Raw genomic sequence first — 24384 nt, forward strand, 5'->3', positions numbered from 1 at the left:
AGATTAGCGCCAGTACCGCTAACACCCACGCACGCAGCATACGCCTCCCTTAGTGGTATAGTATCTGAATGGATCAATATCTGATCTGATCTATACTAGCGTCCCCAGCAGTTTAGGGTTCCCAAAAATGCAGTGTTAGCGGGATCAGCCCAGATACTTGCTAGCACCTGCGTTTTGCCCCTCCGCCTGGCCCAGCCCAGCCCACTCAAGTGCAGTATCGATCGATCACTGTCACTTACAAAACACTAACCGCATAACTGCAGCGTTTGCAGAGTCAGGCCTAATCCCTGCGATCGCTAACAGTTTTTTTGGTAGCATTTTGGTGAACTGGCAAAATCTAGCCCCAAGCAGCGTCAGGTTAGCGCCAGTACCGCTAACACCCACGCACGCACCGTACACCACCCTTAGTGGTATAGTATCTGAACAGATCAATATCTGATCCGATCAGATTTATACTAGCGTCCCCAGCAGTTTAGGGTTCCCAAAAACGCAGTGTTAGCGGGATCAGCCCAGATACCTGCTAGCACCTGTGTTTTGCCCCTCCGCCCGGCCCAGCCCAGCCAAGTGCAGTATCGATCGATCACTGTCACTTATAAAACACTAAACGCATAACTGCAGCGTTCACAGAGTCAGGCCTGATCCCTGCGATCGCTAACAGTTTTCTTGGTAGCGTTTTGGTGAACTGGCAAGCACCAGCGGCCTAGTACACCCCGGTCGTAGTCAAACCAGCACTGCAGTAACACTTGGTGACGTGGCGAGTCCCATAAGTGCAGTTCAAGCTGGTGAGGTGGCAAGCACAAGTAGTGTCCCGCTGCCACCAAGAAGACAAACAGGCCCGTCGTGCCCTTCCTGCTGCATTCACCAATCCTAATTGGGAACCCACCACTTCTGCAGCGCCCGTACTTCCCCCATTTACATCCCCAACCAAATGCAGTCGGCTGCATGAGAGGCATTTTTATGTCCTCCCGAGTACCCCTACCCAATGAACCCCCCCAAAAAGATGTCGTGTCTGCAGCAAGCGCGGATAAAAGCACCCGGTATTATTGTCCCTCCTGTCCTGACAATCCTGGTCTTTGCATTGGTGAATGTTTTGAACGCTACCATACACTAGTTGAGTTTTAGCGTAGGGTACAGCATTGCACAGACTAGGACACACTTTCACAGGGTCTCCCAAAATGCCATCGCATTTTGAGAGACCCAAACTTGGAACCAGTTACAGTTATAAAAGTTAGTTACAAAAAAAAGTGTAAAAAAAAAAAAAAAAAACACAAACAAAAATATAAAATAAAAAAAAATAGTTGTCGTTTTATTGTTCTCTTTCTCTCTATTCTCTCTCTATTGTTCTGCTCTTTTTTACTGTATTCTATTCTGCAATGTTTTATTGTTATTATGTTTTATCATGTTTGCTTTTCAGGTATGCAATTTTTTATACTTTACCGTTTACTGTGTTTTATTGTTAACCATTTTTTTGTCTTCAGGTACGCCATTCACGACTTTGAGTGGTTATACCAGAATGATGCCTGCAGGTTTAGGTATCATCTTGGTATCATTCTTTTCAGCCAGCGGTCGGCTTTCATGTAAAAGCAATCCTAGCAGCTAATTAGCCTCTAGACTGCTTTTACAAGCAGTGGGAGGGAATGCCCCCCCTCCCCCACCGTCTTCCGTGTTTTTCTCTGGCTCTCCTGTCTCGACAGGGAACCTGAGAATGCAGCCGGTGATTCAGCCAGCTGACCATAGAGGTGATCAGAGACCAGAGTGGCTCCAAACATCTCTATGGCCTAAGAAACCGGAAGCTACGAGCATTTTATGACTTAGATTTCGCCAGATGTAAACAGCGCCATTGGGAAATTGGGGAAGCATTTTATCACACCGATCTTGGTGTGGTCAGATGCTTTGAGGGCAGAGGAGAAATCTAGGGTCTAATAGACCCCAATTTTTTCAAAAAAGAGTACCTGTCACTACCTATTGCTATCATAGGGGATATTTACATTCCCTGAGATAACAATAAAAATGATTTAAAAAAAAAAAATGAAAGGAACAGTTTAAAAATAAGATAAAAAAGAAAAAAAAAAAAAAAAAAGCACCCCTGTCCCCCCCTGCTCTCGCGCTAAGGCGAATGCAAGCGTTGGTCTGGCGTCAAATGTAAACAGCAATTGCACCATGCATGTGAGGTATCACCACGAAGGTCAGATCGAGGGCAGTAATATTAGCAGTAGACCTCCTCTGTAAATCTAAAGTGGTAACCTGTAAAGGCTTTTAAAGGCCTTTACAGGCGCAATTGTAAAGCATGTCATGTTTGGTATCCATGTACTCGGCCTAAGATCATGTTTTTTATTTCATCAAACATTTGGGCAATATAGTGTGTTTTAGTGCATTAAAATGTAAAAAAGTGTGTTTTTTCCCCAAAAAATGCGTTTGAAAAATCTCTGCGCAAATACTGTGTGAAAAAAAAAAAAATGAAACACCCACCATTTTAATCTGGAGGGCATTTGCTTTAAAAAAATATATAATGTTTGGGGGTTCAAAGTAATTTTCTTGCAAAAAAAAAAAAAAATTTTTCATGTAAACAAAAAGTGTCAGAAAGGGCTTTGTCTTCAATTGGTTAGAAGAGTGGGTGATGTGTGACATAAGCTTCTAAATGTTGTGCATAAAATGCCAGGACAGTTCAAACCCCCCCCAAATGACCCCATTTTGTAAAGTAGACACCCCAAGTTATTTGCTGAGAGGCATGTCGAGTCCATGGAATATTTTATATTGTGACACAAGTTGCCGGAAAGAGACAACATTTATTTTTTTTTGCACAAAGTTGTCACTAAATTATATATTGCTCAAACATGCCATGGGAATATGTGAAATTACACCCCAAAATACATTTTGTTGCTTCTCCTGAGTATGGGGATACCACATGTGTGAGACTTTTTTGGAGCCTAGCCTCGTACGGGACCCCGAAAACCAAGCACCGCCTTCAGGCTTTCTAAGGGCGTAAAGTTTTGATTTCACTCTTCACTGCCTATCACAGTTTCGGAGGCCATGGAATACCCAGGTGGCACAAACCCCCCCCCAAATGACCCCATTTTGGAAAGTAGACACCCCAAGCTATTTGCTGAGAGGTATAGTGAGTATTTTGCAGACCTCACTTTTTGTCACAAAGTTTTGAAAATTGAAAAAAGAAAAAAAAAAATTTTTTCTTGTCTTTCTTCATTTTCAAAAACAAATGAGAGCTGCAAAATACTCACCATGCCTCTCAGCAAATAGCTTGGGGTGTCTACTTTCCAAAATGGGGTCATTTGGGGGGGGGGGGGGTTTCTGCCACCTGGGCATTCCATGGCCTCCGAAAATTTACACCCTTAGAAATCCTGAAGGCGGTAATTGGTTTTCGGGGCCCCGTACGTGGCTAGACTCCTAGACTCCCCATACTCAGGAGAAGCAGCTAAATGTATTTTGGGGTGCAATTCCACATATGCCCATGGCCTGTGTGGGCAATATATCATTTAGTGACAACTTTGTGCAAAAAATAAATAAATAAATAAATGTGTCACTTTCCCGCATTTTGTGTCAAAATATAAAATATTCCATGGACTCAACGTGCCTCAAAGCAAAGCAACTTTTTGTAATTTTTTTTTTTTTTTTTAGTCATTATTCAATCACTTGGGACAAAAAAAATTAATATTCAATGGGCTAAACATGCCTCTCACCAATTTCCTTGGGGTGTCTACTTTCCAAAATGGGGTCATTTGTGAGGGTTTTGTACTGCCCTGCCATTTTAGCACCTCAAGAAATGACAGAAAAGGCAGTCATAAATTAAAGGCTGTGTAAATTCCAGAAAATGTACCCTAGTTTGTAGGCACTATAACTTTTGCGCAAACCAATAAATATACACTTATTGACATTTTTTTTACCAAAGACATGTGGCCGAATACATTTTGGCATAAATGTATGACTAAAATTGAGTTTATTGGATTTTTTTTATAACAAAAAGTAGAAAATATCATTTTTTTTCAAAATTTTCGGTCTTTTTCCGCTTATAGCGCAAAAAATAAAAACGGCAGAGGTGATCAAATACCATCAAAAGAAAGCTCTATTTGTGGGAAGAAAAGACGCAAATTTCGTTTGGGTACAGCATTGCATGACCGCGCAATTAGCAGTTAAAGCGACGCAGTGCCAAATTGTAAAAAGTGCTCTGGTCATTAAGGGGGTAAATCCTTCCGGGGCTGAAGTGGTTAAGTGTAAATTAGATATCCTACAAAATAGAGATTGTATCTAAAAATTAAAAAATAATAGTACATTAAATGTGAATTGAACAAGCAACGTAAAAAGATATGTAATGCACATAGACTGGTGAGCCTATCTACTGGTGAGCTAATCTATGCCTATACTTGTGTCTCAAACCGAGTTTACACATAGGCCTTTCATGAGTTGTCAATAAAGGCATTCACATCAGTATCGATGTTAAGCCCATGGGGGTTTGAGCCTATGGATCCAAGACAACTCAAGTTTAGATAATTCCCTCACTGATAAGCTGCCCCTCCAATGGGGACTAAACTTGTCGATGCCAAGAAAGATAGTCTTAGACGGATCTTTATTGTGCACAAGCAAATAGTGCTTGGACACAGAATGGTTCTTAAAGCCAATCTGTGATATTGGTGATATGCTCGTTGAGGTGAACCTGAAGGGGGCGTTTGGTTCTCCCTACATATTGCAGGCCACAAGGGCACTGCAGCATATATACCACCCCCAATGTGGAACACGTGATAAATGGTTTTATTAGATATTGCTTCTGTGTACTAGTAAAAGTGAAGGTGGTAGTCCATCTATGGGTACAAGCACTCAAAGAACAGACCCTACATCTTCTACATTGATAGAATCCGGTTAATTGGTTGAAAAAAACGAATTTGTTAGTAGGTTGATTTAAGACATTTGGAGCCACTCGATATCTCAAGGAGGGAGCACCTCTAAACACCACTCGGGGTTTGTCGGGTAACACTCCCTTCAAAACCACATCATTATTGACAATATGCCAATGTCTATAGATCAATTGTTTAATGCTCCTATGTTGTAAAGAGTATGAAGTCACGAAAGGGTTAAAGTTGCAGGTTGAAGATAGTATGGAGAGGCAGGAGTATCAGAAAGGCACTCCAGCATCACAGCAGGCGATCACACAGGGAGCGCCGCACAAGCAAGACACATAAAGGGATTCGAGATTCAACAGAGGTACAGGTAGGGAGGAAGATCTGCCTGAGAGCTGGGGAGATAGGGGGAGAGGGGGGGGGCAGCGGCAGCACTTACCCACAGCGGTGTTCCTCAATTAGTACAGCGTCAAGAAGCTGTAAGCTCACATAGCGGCCATGACCGGCCGCTATAAGAGCACCCCAACCCGGAAGTCAGGGACGGCGCGGGGGGCGGTCCCTGACGTCACCGGATCTGTTCGTCCGCACTGCGCAGGTGCAGTGTTAGATGCTACTGCGCAAGCGCGCGCTCCTGTCAAGGGGAATCAAGTTCCCGAACAAGGAGACACAAGCAGCTGTGAAGCTGCCAGGGCAAACATGTGTCCGCCACAGAGAGAGAGAACTCGAGGCAGGACAGAACCACAGGAACTTAAACTCGGGGAAGGTCATCCTTGCACAGCAAACCACATAAAACATAATACAATATAATAAAAATGAGCAAAAAAATTTTTTTTTGGTATATAGTATTGTATCTAAGCAACAAGGAGTCAATACCAACAGCATAGAGGAAATTCACTTTGGGCAGAGAGGTATAGTAGAAAGTATTAAGACCCAGTAATAAGAAGGGGAGGAGAAGGGGAGGGGAGGGGGGGGGAAAGGGGGTGGGGGGGGGAGGGGAGAGGAGAGGAGGGGGGAAAAAACAAACCAAGGTGGATAGTTCAAGGAAGGATGGGGGAAAAGGCCACAAAAGGACCTCATAGGAAAGCCCTATAGGACACAGATTAATTTAAACCAGGAGGAATGGTGGCGTTGAGTCGCTCAATCCACAGGGATTCTCTCTGGAGTATCGAGCGATCCCAATCGCCACCCCTGGGATTAGGTTGGACAACCTCCAGTACCAAAAATTGAACCACGGAATTGTCGAATCTATGATGTAGACCAATGTGTCGGCCAATAGTTGTTAATTTACCATTTTCCGAGTCGTATAAGTGATCACCGATTCTCTGCCTAAGTTCCCTGATTGTTTTGCCCACGTAGAAGGCTTTGCATACGCAGTTCATAAGGTAAACCACCCCTCTTGTACTGCAGTCGGCGAAGGTCCGTGGGACCAAAATCTCGCCGTTAGGTAAAACCACAGTTCGACTTTCATGGATCCAAGGGCACCGGGGGCATTCCCCACACTGGAAGGTGCCGTTGGGGCCACTCCTAGTAGATTTAGTGGGGTTATAGTGGCTGGCCGTTAATCGGTCACGTAATGATCGCGCTCTGCGGAAGACCACTTCCGGTGTATGTCTGATGTATTTGGTTAGTACGTGATGATCAGTTAAGAGGTGCCAATGTTTGGTTAGAATGTTACGAAGTATATTGTGGTGTGCAGAGTAGGTCGTGATGAGTCTTACAGTTTGTAAGGGGGGAGGTTTGTTACCTTTAAATAATAAAGAAGTCCGTGGGCGTGATAGGGACTTATTGAATGCTTTACGCAAATTGGTGGAAGAATAGCCTCGTCGTAAGAGGCGTTCGCGTAGTGCTTTAGCCTGGCGTATGAAGTCACTGTGATGTGTACAATTCCTACGTAACCGTAAGTATTGGGCATAAGGGATGCTCCGTACCAAGGGGTTAGGGTGGGCACTGGTGGCAAATAACAAAGTGTTACCAGCCGTGGGTTTCCTATAAAGGTCGGTGCCTAGCGTTCCGTCAGGTTGTTTGATGATCAATAAATCTAGGAAGGGGATTTGCTCAGTCTCGATTTTGAAAGTAAATTTGAGATTTAAGTCATTGTTGTCCAGTTGACGCAAAAATTGTAGAAGTTTGTCTCTGGAGCCCGTCCATACCATAAAAAGGTCATCAATAAAGCGATACCATAAAAGGATATCGTCTAGGAATTCTGTATATTGGTCATGGGCATGGATAAGTCGCTCCCAACCGCCTAGGTATAAATTTGCATATGCTGGGGCACACGACGTCCCCATTGCAACACCCTGTATTTGTAAAAATAATTGATTGTTGAAAGTAAAATAGTTTTTAGTCAGTATAAAGTGCAATAGTGTCAGTATGAACTGATTCAAAGGCCAAGTAGTTGTATCTTGTTCGGCTAAGAAGGAACCAGCCATCCGCACGCCCTGCTCGTGGGGGATACTAGAGTAAAGAGCCTCAATATCAACAGCCACGAGCAGGGCGTCCGGAGGGATCTGGATTCCCTCAAGGTGTTGCAAAAGGTCGGTGGTGTCCCTAATATAGGACGGGAGGCTACGGACGTGGGGCATTAGAAAAGTGTCAACAAATTTGCTTGCGTTGTCTGTTAGGGAGCCTATCCCAGACACTATGGGCCTTCCCGGTGGGATACGCGCGGCTTTGTGGGTCTTGGGTAGGGAATAGAAAGTGGGGGTGCAGGGAAATTTAGGGACCAGGAACTCCAAGGTGTCTTTGTCAATGAGGCCTATGATGTAGGCCTCAGTGCAAAGAGCCCGGAGTTCCTGTGCAAAGGAGGATACATGAGTAGCAGGGATGGGTCGATACCAATGTTTGTTACTGAGGATAGCAAGGCACATAGATTCGTATTGATGATTGGTCATCAAGACAATATTGCCACCCTTGTCTGATTGTTTGATCACGACATTAGAACGTTGCTGCAAAGACCGAAGGGCTCGGATCTGCCTAGAATCAAGGTTTGAGGGGAAGTCGGGCCATTTTTGTTTCTTGAGGTCACTGATAGTAGCTCGCAGGAAAGCCCATATCTCAGGGCAGGTATTGAGATCAGGGAATCTCCGGGATCGTAAACGGAAGGACTTCGGTAAAGGAATGTGTTTAGGGGTAGCTGGAAGACCTGATGTATTAGATGCAGGGAGGGTAAATGGCATTAACCCTGTTGCAGGTTCATTTGGAGGGACAATGTCAGGGGTCCCACAATCTTGTGAGGACGCGGGGTCTCCAGTGTCGCCCTCATCGAATAAGAGCATCAGGTCGCGGAGTGCCCTAAACTCCTCCATAGAGAAGCCTTTGGTGCGCTCCGCGAGCTCATGTTCCAGTCCTAAGTTAACACGATCCTTATCGTAAATAAATCTAAATGTAAGATTGCGTGCAAAAAGATATAAATCTTTAATTGTTTCAGTGACCTTCAGTGGATCAAGAGGACAAAAGCCCAGACCTAACTGTAGCAACGAGATTTCCTCGCTGCTAAAGGTATAAGGGGTAAGGTTTATGATGTTACGATCGGTGTGGTCTGGAGAGGAGGGTTTGTTTGAGACAGTGGGGGTTTCAGGACATAAGCATCTAAGTTGCTCTGTTGTTTTTTCAGATCTAAAAAAATGGCATCCTCATTGATTTTGGAATATTTGTTTGACATTAAAGAGGAATTTAGAATTTTGGGGATTGTGCCGTGCAGTGTAGAGTGGCCGGTGGCCCCTTCTACGGGGGTGTTGGTATCATGTGAAGTTTGTGTGGGGGGTGCTTGAGTGGATCTCGGGCCTTTTGGGCCTTTTTTGTCTTTTTTAGGGTTCGTTGGTGGGGTGTTACCCCCAAAACGAAGTCTCTTGCGTGATGAGTTAAGTGCAGATGAAGTGTTAAGTTGAGTGGTGCTTAGGGAGGATACAGTGGAGGATAGGGATGAATCTGATTCAATATCAGTAGTAAAATTTCTATTATTAGTACGAGAAGGGCCTCGTCTACCCCGACCTCTCCCCGGCCAGTGGTAGGCCATGCCCTCAGTAAAGGCAGCTTTGTCCTTCCCAAATTTAATCTGTTTTTTAATGATAATGTCCTTGTTCATAATTTCCAAGCGTTCTCTAAGTTCTTTCCACTTGGTTTTGAAGACTATATTGTCAGTCAGATGGGAGTATTCGGTATTGAGTCGTTCGATGTCGCTGTCAAGCAAAGTCATATCAAGAGTATATTGAGTAATAAGTAATCCAATTAATTCAAGACTGTTTTTGGTTAGAATATCTTCCCAAGATTTCTTAAAGTCCACTGAGGGCTCTTTGAGAGTGGGGAAGATCTGGCCCCTTAAACCCAAGGGGCAGACTTTTTCACTAATGTATAGTTTAAAGTATTCGATATGCCAGTGTAAGTGTGACTTACGTTTAAGGAGTTTGGACATTCGCATAAAAAACGTTGAAATATCATCATCAGTTTTATGTTCATTCAAATATGCGGTTTTAAGGTTGGACATAAAGCCCGACCAATCTGTGCCTAGAACATCCATATTGAACCTGACTACCCACGGTGACGCCTAGCGTCGGTTGTAATGACAAAATGTCGAGACTAGAAGACACAAAAAAATGGTTAAATACAATCAGAACAAGTATATACCGACGCTGCTAGAGGAGTGTGTCGATGGGTGTTGCTGTTCACCCAAGGGCACAGGGGAATGTGGGTGTATTATCCACCCTATGTATACTGTAAAGGAAAAGCGTCTAGATCAAAGAGATACAATACCCAATAAAAGTACTATCATCCCAAATGTCTATTACAAAAGCACAAAGCAGGAGGTAGAGAGTGGCCGCAGTCAGCTGCATCTGTCGGCCGTTGTCTCAGTACCCCATGCAAGGGAAAATACGCCACTGGAGGGAGGGGGGGACTATTGCGGTACTAGATAGAGTCAAGTATTCAGTACAAAACAGTAGAGGAGGAAATAATATAAAAAAATTCCATTTTAATAGAAAACATGGTTAAAAGATTATGACAGTGTCACATACAGTTGTAATTAAAAACGGAAGCAGTAAGTACAACCAATTGGATTACAACCCATAGTGATAGTGGACACAGATAGAGCTTGGATTCTCGACCGGTTTCGCGGTTTTAACCGCTTCCTCAGGAGAGCAGAATCTGTGGTACAACATACAATAATTATAACAAATACATAACACAAGGGATATATGTTATTGATGCAGCAAAATATATTAAACACTACTTTAAACATTTACATACAATTTAAGTAGAAAAATGCCCTTAATATGCTCTTAAAGCAAACCCATCTCTCCTCTGTGTTCTTTGTTCCTAACACAAAAGCACAAAGCAGGAGGTAGAGAGTGGCCGCAGTCAGCTGCATCTGTCGGCCGTTGTCTCAGTACCCCATGCAAGGGAAAATACGCCCCTGGAGGGAGGGGGGGACTATTGCGGTACTAGATAGAGTCAAGTATTCAGTACAAAACAGTAGAGGAGGAAATAATATAAAAAAATTCCATTTTAATAGAAAACATGGTTAAAAGATTATGACAGTGTCACATACAGTTGTAATTAAAAACGGAAGCAGTAAGTACAACCAATTGGATTACAACCCATAGTGATAGTGGACACAGATAGAGCTTGGATTCTCGACCGGTTTCGCGGTTTTAACCGCTTCCTCAGGAGAGCAGAATCTGTGGTACAACATACAATAATTATAACAAATACATAACACAAGGGATATATGTTATCGATGCAGCAAAATATATTAAACACTACTTTAAACATTTACATACAATTTAAGTAGAAAAAAGGATGAGCTCACCCGTTCAGTAATTCTCTGTGGGTGTACAAGGCCCCAAGTGGTTCCCCCTGTGGCGGACACAGGGGATAACAGACAGCCTCTAAATAAGTGAATTTTAGATAAAATTATATAAAGAATATAACCTAAGGGATCAATCAAAAGGAAGGATGGAATAGGGGGGTGCCAGAAGTGTGCCTCTACAGTAAAAACCAGTGTGCAAGGAAAGAACCAAGAAAACAGTGAAGGTGAGTGGTAGTGGGGAAGATAGAGGGGAAGGAGGGGGGGGGGAGAGGAAAGAGGGAAGGAGGGGAGAGGGGAGGGGGGAGGGGGGGGGAAGGAAAGGGAGTAAGGTCAAGGGAGGGAGAGGCCACTAGTATAGAGTATAGGAAGAAAAGACTAAGTTAAGAGGAGTTGCACACAGGGATAAGGAGCTGGCACTCACCCCTAGAGTACTAATTTATTGTAGACACATAGGCTGGAGTGATTGAGGACCATATGGTAAAGGATCATGTAGCGAATACAAAGGAGTCGCCAGTCGCTGTTGGGATGGCACTACAAGCCCCTCCTCCCCTCCACACACAGGTGGGCTAGAGGAGAAGGCCCTATCGACACCTGGTTCTCTCTCTACAAGCAAATCATCCCTATTCATAACCTTAACAGTTTCCAAAGTTTTGACAAGGGACTCCCCATTTATCACCACCCTCTGAACTCGCCCTTGTAGCCAGTTTTCAATCCATGCACTCACCCTATCGTCCATGCCAACGGACCTTATTTTGTACAGTAAACGTTTATGGGGAACTGTGTCAAATGCTTTTGTAAAATCCAGATACACCACGTCTACGGGCCTTCCTTTATCTAGATGGCAACTCACTTCCTCATAGAAGGTTAATAGATTGGTTTGGCAAGAACAATTCTTCATGAATCCATGCTGATTACTGCTAATGTTACCATTCTCATTACTAAAATCTTGTATATAGTCCTCTATCATCCTCTCCAAGAGTTTACATACTATTGATGTTAGGCTAACTGGTCTGTAAATAACAGGGATATATTTTGGGCCCTTTTTAAATATTGGTGCTACATTGGCTTTTCTCCAATCAGCTGGTACCATTCCAGTCAGTAGACTGTCAGTAAAAATTAGGAACAATGATCTGGCAATTACTTGACTGAGTTCCCTAAGTACCCTCGGGTGCAAGGCATCTGGTCCCGGTGATTTATTAATGTTAAGTTTCCCAAGTCTAATTTTAATTCTTTTCTCTGTTAACCATGGAGGTGCTTCCTGTGATGTGTCAGGAGACTGCAGTTTTGGTTACTGAAGCCCCTCGATTCCCTCGTGAAGACTGAGGAGAAGAATAAATTCAATACCTTTGCTATCTCCCCATCCTTTGTAACCAGATGTCCTTCCTCATTCTTTATGGGGCCAATATGGTCTGTCCTCCCTTTTTTACTGTTTACATACTCAAAGAATTTCTTGTGATTTTTTTCTCTCCTCCACTATGTGTCTTTCATGCTCTATCTTAGCCATCCTTATTGTACCCTTATATTTCTTGTTGCATTCTTTATAAAAAGTCTGAATGCTGATGATGATCCCTCAACCTTCTATTTTTTGAAGGCCTTCTCTTCTTGCTTTTATATTCATTTTTACATTGGAGTTAAGCTATCCAGGACTTTTGTTTGCTCTTTTAAATTTATTACCCAATGGGATGCATTGGCTAATGCCCTTAATATGCTCTTAAAGCAAACCCATCTCTCCTCTGTGTTCTTTGTTCCTAAGATTTTATCCCAATTTGTGCCTTCTAGCAAGGTTTGTAGTTTAGGGAAGTTGGTCCTTTTGAAATTCAGTGTCTTTGTTTTTCTCTTATGTTTCCTATTTGTGTGATTTATACTGAAGCCAATTGACCTGTGATCGCTGTTACCTAAATTACCCCATATTTACACATCCGTGATCAGGTCTGTATTGTTGGTAATCAGTAGAACCGGTAACGCTTTTTTTCTAGTTGGTGCGTCTACCATCTGACCCATAAAATTGTCCTGCAAGATATTTAGGAACTAGCGAGCCTTAGATGAATGTGTGGTTCCCTCCGCCCAGTCTATGTCTGGGTAATTAAAATCCCCCGTTATGATAACACTCCCTTTCCTCCCTCAGGTTAGCATACTCCCAGTATTATTTTCAGCTTAGCTTCATCCCTTTGGAGCTCTACCCATAAGGATTCCACCTCCTCCCTAGCTCCCTTAGTGATGTCATCTCTCACATTCACTTGTACATTACTCTTGATATATAGGCATACCCCTCCCCTTTTTTACCCTCTCTATCCTCTCTGAGGGAAATGCTTCCATAACTTTGCTGCCGTTGGAAGCTATCTTGTGCAACCTTACGTTAGATTCTGCTAACATCTCTCTTGTGCTTTTCAGGATGTCAGTAGCCTCTTCGTTGCGGGAGAAAGAAGCGAGTCTATCATCCACATAAAAATTTCTCATGATGAACTGTTGGGCATCTGTGCCATGCTCTTCTTTACCTTCCTGAGCTGTTCATCTTAGGTTGTAGATAGCTACAACTGGAGAGAGGCTGTTCCTGAACACGTGTACCTTCATCTGTGACATCTCTGCTGAAATCATTATCTTCAAACCACAGGAACCTCAGGTAGTCTCTGTGATCTTTGCGGACAAGGAAACAGTATAACATTTGTTGTACATCTGCTGTTACTGCAACCAGTTCTTTTCAGAATCTGATGAGGACTCCAAGGAGTGTATTATTCAGGTCGGGTCCACTTAGGAGGACATCGTTTAGGGAGATGCCTTCATGCTTTGCACTGGAGTCAAATACCACTCATATCTGTCCCAGTTTCTGAGGACGATACACTCTAAATATTGGTAAGTACCAACATTCTTGTTTTTCTTCCAATGGTGGTGCTCTTTCAGCTTGACCACTGTCGAAGATCTTTTGCATGGAATCATGGAAGTGTTCCTTCATATCTAGCTTTCTGTCCAGAGTGCATTCGGTGGTGTATGGTTTCTAATACACTTCAGGCGGTGTAATATAAGTATACACTCTAATATATATATATATATATATATATATATATATATATATATATATATATATATATATATATATATATATATATATATATATATATATATATATATATATATATATATATATATATATATATATATATATATATATATATATATATATTTATTTATTTATACTCTGCATTCAGTGTAGCCTATATGTACAGTGCATTTGGTGGTGTACTATTTCTAATACACTTCAGTCAGTGTAATAATACATATATATATATATATATATATATATATATATATATATATATATATATATATATATATATACACAGTTCAGTATACATACATACTCTCTGCATTCAGTGTAGCCTATATATACAGTGCATTCAAGGGTGTATAGTTTGCTTTATTTGCTGACCAAATAAACATGGGCAAGAAGCCCTTAACTTTGCACATGGCTGGATTACCTCTCTGAGAACTCTCTACTTGAAGCTAACCACCCACAATATATACAGTATCTCACAAAAGTGAGTACACCCCTCACATTTTTGTAAATATTTTAATATATCTTTTCATATATCTTTTCATGTGACAACACTGAAGAAATGACACTTTGCTACAATGTAAAGTAGTGAGTGTACAGCTTGTATAGCAGTGTAAATTTGCTGTCCCCTCAAAATAACTCAACACACAGCCATTAATGTCTAAACCGCTGGCAACAAAAGTGAGTACACCGCTAAGTGGGCCCAAAGTGTCACAAAAATATTTTGTGTGGCCACCATTATTAGGAGTTATTTTGAGGGGACAGCAAATTTACACTATTATACAAGCTGTACACTCACTACATTACACTGTGGCAAAGTGTCATTTCTTCAGTGTTGTTACATAAAAGGATATAATAAAATATTTACAAAAATGTGAGGGGTGTACATACCTTTATTGAGATACTGTATCAATTATACACAACATAATATATGCACATGTTCCTTATTACATATGATGAAACATCCTCAAAGCACAGCAATGTAGCAACCAAACAGTTAAGCAAATATACTCACGCCCATAAATAAAGTTAATGGTAGCGTGCAAAAAAACACTGGTGTAGTCCCATAGTCTCATCTATCATCAAAATACAAACAAGTGGCCACTGTCCCCACCTGTACCTGGTCTTTGCAGCAAGGATCATGGGAAGGGTGACGTATGTCAAACAAAAACAAAGAGATTTCCAAGCTCAAACTTACCAACCAGCCAGCGACCAACTGAATTGACCTGTCTAACAATATGCGTTAAAACAGGGTTTAGTTTGCACACATTTGCAAATGCATGCGTAAGCTACAGACAGGTCAGTTCAGTTGATCGCTGGCTGGTTGGTGAGTTTGAGCTTGGAAACCTCTTCGTTTTTGTTTGACATACGTCACCCTTCCCTTGCTCCTTGCTGCAAAGACCAGGTACAGGTGAGGTGGGGGCAGTGGCCACTTGTTTGTATTTTGCATATATTGGTCAGGCAACACACTGACACCTTTGCTGTCATAGTGCTATGTGTTGGGTGTTCAGTGTGCCCCTGTATCTTTAAGGAGGGGTGGGCTCCTTCCAAACTCACCTGCCCTCTGCCTATCCATTAAAATGCATGTGCTCCCATTGTGGAGACTCTCAGAAGTTAGAGTTAGGACTACAGAAACGGAGTACCCTGACGGGGCCTGTAGCTTACACATGTAGTTGCAAATGTGTGCAGACTAAACCCATGTTCAAAACGCATATTGTTAGATAGGTCAAGTCGGTTGGTTGTGGCTGGTTGATAAGTTTGAGATGGGAAATCTCTGTATTTGTTTGACATAATCTATCATCAAGACAATAGTCCACCCAGTGATTTCCTTTGTAGGTTTGCACAGTGCCACAAGCAGATATCCCCTTCACCACTTCATACCAGTCAAAGCCACTCACCTTAAAGGTAGATCCCTAAAAGCTATAGGAGGTCTAACAGCGTTTGGTAAGTAGGTTGCTAGGATGATAGGTAAGTGTAGTTCTTTTTGGCTCCTCTGTAATCATTGGAGCAGCTATTGATTTCTTTGGGCTGTTCTAGATTTCACAGGCTGCAGGTTTGATTGCTTCCCCTTACATTCTAGAGGCTTCCGAAACAAAGGGCAGGGAGAGTCAAATGGGCAGCTTGAATATTTATAGTGCTGCAGCCAATCCCTGGGAAGGTGTGTCGAGTAGGTAGCTGGGGAGGAAAATTAAATATGCTGTGGTCTGGAGCAGCCCTGTTCTTGTCCTGATGGAGAAGTTCAACAGCCTCAAGGGGTCTGCCCCTCTGAGGCAATTTTGATGGAAGTTGCTGATGTTTATCGAGGCTCCAGCTGTGGTAGAGCTGGGAGGCCTATTCCTAATCATTTTTGGGGCTGGCTAAGCAGTTCTACCTAAGGATCTGGTCGGGAGGACACACCGAAGAGGGCTGGGTGGAAGCTGAAAAGTGTGTAAGGCCCTTTTCACATGGGCAGACCAATTGGGTGAGCCCAATTGGACCCTCCATTATCTCCTATAGACCGACAGATGCAAATAGACATGTGTCTGTTTACACTGACTGATATCCAGTTCCATTCGTTATGCTAAAAACAGACAGGTGGGGATCCGTTCCCCTTCTGTCTAAGGGATTGGATCGGATTGCAGTCAGGTGTAAACAGACAGGCGGTCCGTTTACACCCAATCGCCCATAGAGGAGAGTGGGCTGTGTCTGTGTCTCCACCAGTGGCGGCTGGTGCTCAAAATTTTTGGGGGGGCGCAAACAAACTGAAAAATACTGAAAAAAACCCCATCAATTGCTGCCTCACTGTGCCCATCAAATGTAGCCACTGTGCCCATCAAGTGCAGCCAATGTGCCCATCAAGTGCAGCCAATGTGCCCATCAAGTGCAGCCGATGTGCCCATCAAATGCAGCCGATGTGCCCATTAAATGCAGCCGATGTGCCATCAATTGCAGCCATTGTGCCCATCAAATGCAGCCACTTGTGCCCCATCAAATGCAGCCACTATGCCATCAATTGCAGCCATTGTGCCATCAAATGCAGCCACTCTGCCCCATCAAATGTAGCCACTTGTGCCCATCAAATGCCACCACTTGTGCCCATCAAATGCAGCCACTTGTGCCCATCATATGCAGCCACTTGTGCCCATCATATGCAGCCACTTGTGCCGCACTTGTGCCCCATCAAATGCAGCCATTTGTGCCCATTAAATGCAGCCACTTGTGCCCATCAAAGGCAGCCACTTGTGCCCATCCAATGTAGCCAGGCTCTTACCCCATCTTGGTGGCGGGTCAGTCAGCGGGTGATGGCAGTGAGCTATGGGATGGCTCCTGTGTCCCCCTTCTCTCTTCCTCAGTTCTGCTAGGTCTCCAATAATGGCACCTGTGCCTTCAGCCAATCGGGTAACGGGTATTAGACCTGTGCTTCCTTGTTGGAGGAGAGGTGGTTCAGTGTTAGAATATTCATTTGCTTTTCTAACACATCTGGGTGGACTCCGAGAGCAATGTTCTGCGCTCCAAGTCCACCTTTTAGGAAGCCTATTAGAGCCTATGGCTCTGAACAGGTGCTTCAAAAAAAACACCCCCGCCACTTTAATTCAGGCGCCTGGCATTTGAAAAGGGTCCGGACACCTGAATAGGGGGTGGCAGCGGCAGCCATGGATAGATTCATGCAATGCATGATGGAGGGGGATGGCGGGATGGAGGGGGCTATCCCCGTGCACCCTTAATGGTCGGGCCACTCCACCCCTGGTCTCCACTCTGCATAAGTGGAGTGGACACAGACCAGCCATCTGTCTGCTCAGCGGGGATCAGCTGACAGATTCCCTGCTGAGCAGGTGGACTCAGTAGGGTTCACCCTATGTAAAAGGGGCATAGCTGTTGTGTGGTATTAACTCCTCCATCACTGAAGAGATTCTGGTGAAAGCTAGGAACTGTGCAGTTGGCCTAAGGCATAGAATTGTCTGGCGGAAACTGGGGGAGTTCAGCTGTCCTTGAAAGACATTGAGAGAATAGAATTAAGCTCATGACTGTATTACTTTTAAGGATAAGTGCCAGCAGTAGCTCTATTTGAGACAGCTATTACAGAGTCACAGTTCTGGCCATTCCTTTTAACCCTTGGTATTAGAAGTCTAACCTAGTCAAGTGTGTCCTCCTGGGATACGCAGCATTTTTGGAGCATCCCATACCACCCCAACCCCTCTCCTGTTACAAGTTCTACAAGCGATCTTAAAAAGACATCCCCTAGACTGTTTAATGGAGCCAGAGGTAATGGACTGTTGCTTGTGTGATTGGTAGCCTCTGCACTGTTTGGGGAAGAGCCAGTTGAAATCTGTGTCTCCTACAGGGGGTAACGCTACATAAAGATAATGGTCTGCTAATACCACAAAGGATTAGCCTTACAGCACTCATCGGAATGGGCCAGAGATGTAATAAAACAAACACAAAAAAATAGTGCTCTCTGTTGTAATTTTTAGTCAACGCCACATCGCACACTTACAGAACAGTGCATCAGCAAAGAGCATAAATACCGTAAGTTATCTACAACCGTCAATAGATAGCGGTATAATACTCATCCAGCCAATATTAAAAGACAAGCTATCCCTCTCTGCAGAGATCATCAACCTGAAGGTGCCAATCAAGTGTGATGACGTCAGCAAGCTCTGCCCTTGTACACATTATGTCTGTCCGGAATTCCTCAGTAGGTGGGACTGCACCAGCCTTCTCTGCACATTACCATTCGCTTTATTTATTGGCATGAGATGTTTTTGGTTGATACATTTCCATGCTTTGAGGATGTTTTACCATATGCAATAAGGAACACGTGCATATATTATGATATTGCATATATTTATTATTTACGCACAAGAAGTCAAGATCACATATATTTTATTAGTTTGTACATATTATTCATATACACATGTAGCATCCTCTAGAAATGTAGAGTTAATTTAGGTTTGTTAGTGTAGGTCTGTTAGGGCAGGCAAAACATAGTTAGCTCAGGCTAAGCCTGAGCTGGGTAATCTGGGTCAGGGTTACTTTAGTTCAGGGCTGGGTGACTTATCCTAGCAGCTTCTTTGGTACCTCCTCCTGTTCTCTGGGACATTGGAGGATGTTCTAGACATAGTGGGTGGAGGTTAGGAGGGGCTGCTTGGAATATTTATGAGGGCTTCAGCCAATCCCCAGTAAAGGGCTGGCAGGGGACAGGCCACCACTAGTCTGGGGGTGCGGTGACCTCGGGCCTGGTGCTCAGATGCTGGAAGATTCCTACACCAAAACACACAAAGGACCTTTCCTGGAGGCACGGAAGACAGGAGAGAGGAAAACAGGAACAGGACAGATCAGCTGGGAGATCTCCTGAGAGTGGGCTGAGTGGGCTGGTTAGTGTCAGTCTGGAGGACTGTGGGGAGAAGTTAGCCTGGGGGCTAGGGAAAGGGGCAGCTGCAACCAGGTGGGTTGGCAGTGCCTGAAGAGGTGGTGCTGGGACCAGTAGCCACAGGAGAGAAAGTACAAGCTGATCACTGTATACTGCTACACAAAAAGGGGCTTATAGTTCCTGTCTGCAAAGGGCCATTGCTAAATCTGACTGTGCCTGTCAGATTCACTAACAGTGATCTAGCTGGAGACTGCAAGCAAGTGAAGTGCAGATATATATATATATATATATATATATATATATATATATATATATATATATATCTGTATGTAGGAACATGTCCCTGAAATTGTTGCCAACGTTTTGTTGCTTTAGTCAAATGCCATAACCTCCCATGCCCATCCAAGTTTTTAACCCTCAATATAATACAAAAAAAACAAAGTCACGGACTGTGGGTTGGCAGTGGCTGAGGAGGTGGTGCTGGGATCAGTAGCCACAGGAGTGATGCAAGCTGGACACTGAAATTCTGCTACACCACTAAAGGGCCTCAGGTTCTTGCCTGTAATGGGCTATTGCTTCATCTGACTGAGTGCCTGTCAGGTATTCAGTGTTCCAGCTCATTTTAATTTGTTTAGAATGGGCAGTGCATGTTAATTGCTGATGTATGCACATTAAAAAAAAAAAAACATTGTCTGTAGTTCCTTGTCCCTATTGCAGCAAGCAAGAGAGATTGGCTATGTTCCCAAAACAGTGGGACCATGGAGAATAACTATAGCCACCTTATAATAGGAAGTCAGATCCTAGCAGGAAAAAAAAAAGAATTTGGAAATTTGGTGGAGGCTGAATGTATACTCGAATAAAGCTTTTTCACCAGGGTTTAGTGGCACTTTAAACACCTTCAGCCCCGGAAGGTTTTACCCCCTTCCTGACCAGAGCACTTTTTACAATTTGGCACTGCATCGCCTTAACTGCTAATTGCGCGGTCATGCAATGTTGTACCCAAGCAAAATTTGCGTCCTTTTTTTCCCATAAATAGAGCTTTCTTTTGATGGTATTTGATGCGGTTTTTATTTTTTGTGCTATAAACGGAAAAAGACCGAAAATTTTGAAAAAAAATGATATTTTCTAATTTTTGTTATAAAAAAAAATCCAATAAACCTAATTTTAGTCATACATTTAGGCCAGAATGTATTCAGCCACATGTCTTTGGTAAAAAAAGTCAGTAAGCGTATATTTATTGGTTTGCGCAAAATTTATAGCGTCTACAAACTAGGGTACATTTTCTGAAATTTTCACAGCTTTTAATTTACGACTGCCTATCTCATTTCTTGAGGTGCTAAAATGGCAGGGCAGTACAACCCCCCCCGCCCCAAATGACCCCATTTTGGAAAGTAGACACCCCAAGGAAATTGCTGAGAGGCATGTTGAGCCCATTGACTATTTTATTTTTTTGTCCCAAGTGATTGAATAATGACAAAAAAAAAAAATTTACAAAAAGTTGTCACTAAATGATATATTGCTCACACATGCCATGGTTATATGCGGAATTGCACCCAAAAATACATTTTGCTGCTTCTCCTGAGTATGGGGATACCACATGTGTGGGACTTTTTGGGAGCCTAGCCGCGTACGGGGCCCCCGAAAACCAATCACCTCCTTCAGGATTTCAAAGGGCGTAAATTTTTTATTTCACTCCTCACTACCTATCACAGTTTTGGCAGATGGCACAAAACCCCCCAAATTACCCCATTTTGGAAAGTAGACACCCAAAGCTATTTGCTGAGAGGCATGTTGAGTCCATGGAATATTTTATATTTTGCCACAAGTTGCAGGAAAATTACAAACTGTTTTTTTTTTTTTTTGCACAAAGTTGTCACTAAATGATATATTGCTCAAACATGCCATGTGCATATGTGGAATTACACCCCAAAATACATTCTGCTTCTTCTCCTGAGTACGGGTATATCACATGTGTGGGACTTTTTGGGAGCCTAGCTGCGTACGGGGGCCCGAAAACCAATCACCGCCTTCAGGATTTCTAAGGGCGTAAATTTTTGATTTCACTCCTCACTACCTATCACAGTTTTGAAGGCCATAAAATGCCCAGATGGCACAACCCCCCCCCAAATGACCCCATTTTGGAAAGTAGACACCCCAAGCTATTTGCTGAGAGGCATGGTGAGTATTTTGCAGCTCTCATTTTTCTTTTTGAAAATGAAGAAAGAAAAGAAAGTTTTTTTTTTTCTTTTTTCAATTTTCAAAACTTTGTGACAAAAAGCGAGGTCTGCAAAATACTCATCATACCTCTCAGCAAATAGCTTGGGGTGTCTACTTTCCAAAATGGAGTCATTTGGGGGGGGGGGGGATTGTGCCATCTGAGCATTCCTTGGCCTCCGAAACTGTGATAGGCTGTGAGGAGTGAAATCAAAAATTTACACCCTTAGAAACCCTGAAGGTGGTGCTTGGATTTCGGGGTCCCATACGCGGCTAGGCTCCCAAAAAGTCTCACACATGTGGTATCCCTGTACTCAGGAGAAGCAAAAGAATGTATTTTGGGGTGTAATTTCACATATGCCCATGGCATGGTTGAGCAATATATCATTTAGTGACAACTTTGTGCAAAAAAATAAATAAATTTGTCTTTTTCCCGCAACTTGTGTCACAATATAAAATATTCCATGGACTCGACATGCCTCTCAGCAAATAGCTTGGGGTGTCTAGTTTCCAAAATGGGGTCATTTGGGGGGGGTTTGTGCCACCTGGGCATTCCATGGCCTCCGAAACTGTGATAGGCAGTGAAGAGTGAAATCTGAATGTATACTCGAATAAAGCTTTTTCACCAGGGTTTAGTGGCACTTTAAACACCTTCAGCCCCGGAAGGTTTTACCCCCTTCCTGACCAGAGCACTTTTTACAATTTGGCACTGCATCGCCTTAACTGCTAATTGCGCGGTCATGCAATGTTGTACCCAAGCAAAATTTGCGTCCTTTTTTTCCCATAAATAGAGCTTTCTTTTGATGGTATTTGATCACCTCTGCGGTTTTTATTTTTTGTGCTATAAACGGAAAAAGACCGAAAATTAAAAAAAAAAATGATATTTTCTAATTTTTGTTATAAAAAAAAATCCAATAAACCTAATTTTAGTCATACATTTAGGCCAGAATGTATTCAGCCACATGTCTTTGGTAAAAAAAAGTCAGTAAGCGTATATTTATTGGTTTGCGCAAAATTTATAGCGTCTACAAACTAGGGTACATTTTCTGGAATTTACACAGCTTTTAATTTACGACTGCCTATCTCATTTCTTGAGGTGCTAAAATGGCAGGGCAGTACAACCCCCCCCCGCCCCAAATGACCCCATTTTGGAAAGTAGACACCCCAAGGAAATTGCTGAGAGGCATGTTGAGCCCATTGACTATTTTATTTTTTTGTCCCAAGTGATTGAATAATGACAAAAAAAAAAAAATTTACAAAAAGTTGTCACTAAATGATATATTGCTCACACATGCCATGGTTATATGCGGAATTGCACCCAAAAATACATTTTGCTGCTTCTCCTGAGTATGGGGATACCACATGTGTGGGACTTTTTGGGAGCCTAGCCGCGTACGGGGCCCCCGAAAACCAATCACCTCCTTCAGGATTTCAAAGGGCGTAAATTTTTTATTTCACTCCTCACTACCTATCACAGTTTTGGCAGATGGCACAAAACCCCCCAAATTACCCCATTTTGGAAAGTAGACACCCAAAGCTATTTGCTGAGAGGCATGTTGAGTCCATGGAATATTTTATATTTTGCCACAAGTTGCAGGAAAATTACAAACTGTTTTTTTTTTTTTTGCACAAAGTTGTCACTAAATGATATATTGCTCAAACATGCCATGTGCATATGTGGAATTACACCCCAAAATACATTCTGCTTCTTATCCTGAGTACGGGGATACCACATGTGTGGGACTTTTTGGGAGCCTAGCTGCGTACGGGGGCCCGAAAACCAATCACCGCCTTCAGGATTTCTAAGGGCGTAAATTTTTGATTTCACTCCTCACTACCTATCACAGTTTTGAAGGCCATAAAATGCCCAGATGGCACAAACCCCCCCCAAATGACCCCATTTTGGAAAGTAGACACCCCAAGCTATTTGCTGAGAGGCATGGTGAGTATTTTGCAGCTCTCATTTTTTTTTTTGAAAATGAAGAAAGAAAAGAAAGTTTTTTTTTTTTCTTTTTTCAATTTTCAAAACTTTGTGACAAAAAGCGAGGTCTGCAAAATACTCATCATACCTCTCAGCAAATAGCTTGGGGTGTCTACTTTCCAAAATGGAGTCATTTGGGGGGGGGGGGGGGATTGTGCCATCTGAGCATTCCTTGGCCTCCGAAACTGTGATAGGCTGTGAGGAGTGAAATCAAAAATTTACACCCTTAGAAACCCTGAAGGTGGTGCTTGGTTTTCGGGGTCCCATACGCGGATAGGCTCCCAAAAAGTCTCACACATGTGGTATCCCTGTACTCAGGAGAAGCAAAAGAATGTATTTTGGGGTGTAATTTCACATATGCCCATGGCATGGTTGAGCAATATATCATTTAGTGACAACTTTGTGCAAAAAAATAAATAAATTTGTCTTTTTCCCGCAACTTGTGTCACAATATAAAATATTTCATGGACTCAACATGCCTCTCAGCAAATAGCTTGGGGTGTCTAGTTTCCAAAATGGGGTCATTTGGGGGGGGGGGGTGGACTGTCCTGGCATTTTATGCACAACATTTAGAAACTTATGTCACACATCACCCACTCTTCTAACCATTTGACGACAAAGCCCTTTCTGACACTTTTTGTTTACATGAAAAAATATTTTTCTTTTGCAAGAAAATTACCCAAACATTATATATTTTTTTTAAGGCAAAGGCCCTACAGATTAAAATGGTGGGTGTTTCATTTTTTTTTCACACAGTATTTGCGTTTTGCAGTATTTTAATGCACTAAAACACACTATATTGCCCAAATGTTTGATGAAATAAAAAAAGATGATCTTAGGCTGAGTACATGGATACCAAACACGACATGCTTTAAAATTGCGCACAAACGTGCAGTGGTGACAAACTACATACATTTTTAAAAGCCTTTAAAAGCCTTTACAGGTTACCACTTTAGATTTACAGAGGAGGTCTGCTGCTAAAATTACTTCCCTCGATCTGACCTTCGTGGTGATACCTCACATGCATGGTGCAATTGCTGTTTACATTTAACGCCAGACCGACACTTGTGTGCGCAAGAGCAGGGGGGGACAGGGGTGCTTTCTTTTTTTTTTGCTTTTTTATCTTATTTTTAAACTGTG

This window comes from Aquarana catesbeiana, linkage group LG12, assembly GCF_042186555.1.
Source record: "Aquarana catesbeiana isolate 2022-GZ linkage group LG12, ASM4218655v1, whole genome shotgun sequence".
Classification (NCBI taxonomy): Eukaryota; Metazoa; Chordata; class Amphibia; order Anura; family Ranidae; genus Aquarana; species Aquarana catesbeiana.